Genomic DNA, 5,793 nt, shown 5'->3' on the forward strand with positions numbered 1-5,793 from the left:
CCCAGCCTGCCCTCCACTTACAGCAGCACCCTTCTTCCTCGGGGTGGAAGTCGGCCTTTAGAAGGCAGGCTCCTTCTCCGAATCACTGTTCCTGACCCCAGGAGGGCTTGTTGGCTCTCTCCCCATTCCTACAGACCCACGAGGACTGCGTGCCTCAGTCCCAATCATCCCCAACTGTCATCTGTCCATCTCCCCCTGGTGTGAGGGCCTGGAGGACAGGCACCTGGAGGTCTGTCTCCTTTACCACGGTCCCCACACACAGGGACTGATGGACATGGAGTCTGTGGACACAGCAAGAACGAGTTTGGATTCAGCCCCATGGGTCTGCCTGGCTGGATAAGCATCTATATGCAGGAAGCCAAGGGAATTCAGGACCAGCCAGGATGAGAGGGTGGTCTGAGTGCCTATGAGCGCCCCCAAGTCCTAGAAACACTGCCTGACCATTTGGCACTTTCGGTGAATCTCACTCATTCTGTCCCCCAGCCTGCTTGGGTGGGGCCCATCCTCTCTCTCCTGTCCCACCCCCAGCAAGGAGGCCAAATGCTGCAGGCTGGGAGACAGGCTGCTGCCACCCTCCCCACCTCTGCACACCCTCTTCCTTCCACCTCCTGGGCTTTGGGAGTGCCCTGTTGCCTGACTCCCAGGATGCAAAGGTGAAAGCGTGAAAGGACCTTGGGAAGAAGGGATTCTTCTTCCCCCCAAACACCCCTCCATTGGGGAGGCACGTATTGCTCTGCTTCTGTCTGGCTCTCCCCAGTGCCAAGGCTCTGGGAGGCCCCGGCTGGCTCTGACTCTCACCCTGTCCTCCCACCCTCACCCCAGGCCCCGAGCCAAGTCCCTCAAGCATTCCAGCAGCTGAATGAGGACAGAGACTTGTTTATCTGTCTGTCCTAGAGCCAGGGTGTTGGGCGGCAGCCTGGGTCGGGGCAGCTGGGAACAAGCCCTGGGGGTGCTGTGGGGGCAGCTACTATTCTGATTTTCTGAAGCCATTCTCTCATTCTCTGCCTCTCTCTGGGGAAGGAGACACACCCTCCTCCCCACCTTCAGGCCACTTCCCTGGTTCAAGCCCATCCCATCTACCACTTGGTAACAGTGGAAGGAATAGTAATGAGCGTGTGTGAGATGCTTACTGAGTGGCAGGCACTGTGCTAAGCACTGCTCGTGTTTTCTCACTTATTCCTCATATCACATGCACAAGGCAGGCCCATCATCATGTCCATTTTTTGAGGCTTAAGGGATAATATATCTTGTCTGCCAACACACGTAGAAGCCTGGGCCACAGTCTAGGTTCTTTTTTTTTTTTTTTTTTCCCAAGACAGTCTTACTCTGTTGCCCAAGCTGAACTGCAGTGGCATGATCTCGGCTCACTGCAACCTCCGCCTCCCAGGTTCAAGCAATTCTCCTGCCTCAGCCTCCCGAGTAGCTGGGATTATAGGCATGCACCACCACACCCAGGTGATTTTTGTATTTTTAGTAGAGACGGGGTTTCACCATGTTGGCCAGGCTGGTCTCGAACTCCTGACCTCAAGGGATCCACCTGCTTCAGTCTCCCAAAGTGCTGGGATTACAGGCATGAGCCACTGTGCACGGCCAGTCTAACCACCAAAGAAAACTCCTCTCTGCTTCCAATCCCACTCCCCACCCCAGTAATCCCTCTTCCACTGGAGGCCACCAGCATCCTTGCTCTTACATCCCTAATGGACGTGGTCACATCCCTGCTTAAACCCCACAGTGAGTGGACTTCTAGAAAAACATGGCACATTGAGCAGACAGATTTATCGCTGCTCCCTTCCAAGACTCCACTATGATGACAGTAGAGGAAATAAACAAGGCATAAATCCGTAACGGCTGATGATGGGTAATGAAGGATGTCAACAAGATTCTGGAAGCTGGGAAGCAGATGGCCAGGCAGTAGCTGACTTGGTAGAGTGATGAAAGCTGAGAGCCAAGTGCCTGCAGGGAGGAACCACCCAGAAGGAGAAGCCTGGAAAGGTTCAGGAATTGAGTTTCCAGGGACCCCTCAGGGCCTTAGGGCCAGGAGGGCTGAAGACAGTGGGGCTGAAAGTCTGTAAGAACTGATCAGACCCTAGATCCCCTCCCCAACCCTGAGTAGCCAAGTGACGGCCACCTGCCACCCAGCAGAGGGCTGGGGATCACTCCCTGGAGAGGGTGAACCAGGGGGCTCTGGCCCAGGAACATTGGACATACATGAAGGCCCAAGGCAGAAGGACCTACAGAGGAAAGGGGACAAGCAAAAGTCTACACACTGAAGGGTAAGAAACATACCACGCCCCTTCCCCACTTGGATGCTGCAGCCAGACATACACTCTCCCGGGAAAAGTCAAGAGGATTCTTCTCTGGGGAAACTGGTTCACTCAGAAAAATGACCTCAGATACTGACATTAGAGGATCTCCCCAAAACAGCCCCATCTGAAGCAGTCTTTCAGCAGTGACTTGGAAAAGTCCTGCCTAAATCCACAAACTGCCCAATTAGTGTCTCTGCATCTCCTTGCTATACATGAAATACAGCCAATGCATTTTAAGAAAACTTTTTTTTGAGACAGAGTTTGTCTCTTTTGCCCAGGCTGGAGCACAGTGTCACAATCTCGGTTCACTGCAGCCTCCGCCTCCCGGGTTCAAGCGATTCTCGTGCCTCAGCCTTCTGAGTAGCTGCGATTACAGGCACCAGCCACAGTGCTTGGCTAATTGTTTTGTATTTTTTTTTTAGTAGAAATAGGGTTTCACCATGTTGGCCAGGCTAGCCTGCCTCAGCCTCCCAAAGTGCTGGGATTACAGGCATGAGCACTGCACCTGGCCAAGAAAACTGTTAACATGAAACAAATATTTTTTAAAAAATAACCCAAGGGAAAGAAAAACATTTCAGGGAACAGAAGAAAAAAGTCAAATCCATGTAAGTAATAACCTCACAGAGATAAGAGACCATACTGTACCCATGAAACAAGAATAGGATCAAAAGGTGCACAGGTTGAGCATCTCCAATCCCAAAATCCAAATGCTCCAAAATCCAAAACTTTTGAGCACTAACATGATGCTCAGAGGAAATGATCTTTGGAGTACTTCAGATTTTGGACTTTCAGACTGGGGATTCTGAACTGCTAAGTATAATGCAAATACTCAAAAAAAATCCAAAATCTAAAACACTTCTGGCCCTAAGTATTTCAGATATGAGACACGCAATATGTATTTAGTGAATGAGAAAGTTTAAGAAATTAAAAGTACAATAAAAAAATGAAAATGTTAATAGAAGGATTATAAAGTAAAGATAAATCAGATGCCTCCTAGAAAATAGAAAGAGGTGGCTGGGCACGCTGGCTCACGACGGTAATCCCAGAACTTTGGGAGGCTGAGGGAGGAGTCCAGAAGTTCAAGCCCAGCCTGAGCAACATGGCAAAACCCCATCTCTGGAAAAAATTAAAAATTAAAAAATTAGCTGGGTGTGGTGGCACACACCTGTTGTCCCAGCTACTCAGGATGCTGAGGCAAGAGGATCATTTGCGCCTGGGAGCTCGAGGCTGCAGTGAGCCATGATTGTGGCACTGCACTCCAGCCTGGGCAACAAAGCGAGACTCAAAGAAAGAAAGAAAGAGAGAGAGAGAGAGAGACAGGGAGGGAGGGAGGGAGGGAGAGAGAGAGGAGGTAGGGAGGAAGGGAGGATAGAAAAGAAAAGAAAATAGAGATGAAAAAGTGTAAAATGTTTAAAAATAAGAAAGTGAGAGAATAGCTGAATATTAAGGGTTCCAGAAAGAGAAAATGTGAGAAAGTTATCAAATAAATAATACAACAACAGTTCAAGAACTGAAGGGCACAAGTTTCTAGATTAAAACAATCCAATGAGTGCTCCCTCAAATTAAAATAGACCAAGGCATATATTGTAAAATTTAAAATCACCAAAAAGAGAAAGACAGACAGTCCTAAAAGCTTCCAGATTTTTTAAAAGGTCACATTCAAATCACAATGGTATGGGACCTCTTCAGAGCAATGTTGGAAACTAGAAGACAACAGAAAAATGCCTTCAACATTCTGAAGAAGAGTCACTTCCAACCCAGAAGTTGATACCAAATCAAAATATCAATCAGATGTGAGGGAAGAATAAAGACACTTCGAGACGGGCAAACCATTTACCTCCATGCACTCCTTCTCAGAAAGCTGCTTGAGGATGTGCTCCACCAAAACAAATTTAAAAAAAAAAAGGTACCTCCCCATAAAAAAAGTAGCATGGGATCCAAGAAACAGGAAGACCCTCCATGAATATTTTGGGGCAGGCCTAGAAAGCATCTAGTCTAAACTAAAGAACAGAGGGAAGTTGGGAGGAGGGTCCAGGAAAGAAGGGAAGTGCTAGATTATCTGGTAGGGATTACCTTTGGGAAAACTGGATTAAGAAACATCTCATAAAACTGATAAAGGATCTGGAAGGCCTGGAGAAGCAAACTTGTTCTTAAAAAGAAATGCCATCTAGATGGGGCGCGGTGGCTCATGCCTATAATCCCAGCACTTTCGGAGGCCAAGGTGGCAAATCACTCGAGGTCAGGAGTTCGAGACCAGCCTAGCCAACATGGAAACCCCGTCTCTACTAAAAATACAAACATTAGCTGAGCGGGGGCGGCGGGTGCCTGTAACCCCAGCTACTTGGGAGGCTGAGGCATGAGAATCACTTGAACCCGGGAGGCAGAGGCTGCAGTGAGCTGAGACTGCACCACTGTACTCCAGCTGGGGCAACAGAATAAGACTCTCAAAAAACAAACGAACAAATAAAAAACGGAAATGCCATCTTATTACAACACTTAGTTCGGCCATCAAGATTTACAACCATAATAATAAAAACGTGGAATATGGACTTAATCCAAATATGTTAACACTAAATTGGGATGAAAGGTGAGGGGACAGATGTATGTACAGGAAGTGATGCAAAGGTGCTAAATCCCAACCTTCCAGATAATATCTAAACTGGAAAATCAATAAATGAGAGTCTAGCAATGCTTTTTGGAAATAGGAAAGTAAAGACAAGAAAAAGCTAACAGTGTTAAGTTTGAAGGTGGTTGCCTAGGAAAAAGCAATGGAGGGTGGGCAGAAGTGGGGCAGATGTACAATGCTCTGCTGTTGCCATATTCTATTTTTTTTTTTTTTTTCGAGACAGAGTTTTTTTGCTTTTGTTGCCCAGGATGGAGTACAGTGGCATGATCTTGGCTCACTGCAGCCTCTGCCTCCCGGGTTCAAGCAATTCTCCTGCCTCAGGCTCCTGAATAGCTGGGATCACAGGCATCTGCCACCACACCTGGCTAATTTTTATATTTTCAGTAGAGAAGGGGTTTCACCATGTTGGCCAGGCTGGTCTCGAACTCCTGATCTCAGGTGATCCACTCACCTCGGCCCCCCAAAGTGCTGGGATTACAGGCGTGAGTCACCGCACCCGGCCAGTAAGCAAGGTCTGATGGGACAAACGAGCCTGTGTGTGAGCAGAGGAGACACAGGCAATGTCTGTGTCCACCACTCCTTGCTGCCCCACTTGCATCTCACGTTTACTTTGGTCCAGATTGCTGGGAGGCATGAGCCACCATGCCTGGTCCTTTTCCCATTTTTAATTGGATTTATTTGTAAGAGCTCTTTGTATATTAAGAAAAGTATCTCTTTGTCACAGTATTTGCTACTATTTCTCAGTCTGCTGTTTGTTTTCTGCTATAGAAATTTGAAGTTTTTATGCAATCAAATTTGTTAATGTTGTCTTTTTATAGCGTCTGAGTTTTGTGTTAGAAAATCCTCTGCACCACTCCAAAG

Source organism: Hylobates moloch, unplaced genomic scaffold, assembly GCF_009828535.3.
Source record: "Hylobates moloch isolate HMO894 unplaced genomic scaffold, HMol_V3 SCAFFOLD_14, whole genome shotgun sequence".
In the NCBI taxonomy this organism is placed as follows: Eukaryota; Metazoa; Chordata; class Mammalia; order Primates; family Hylobatidae; genus Hylobates; species Hylobates moloch.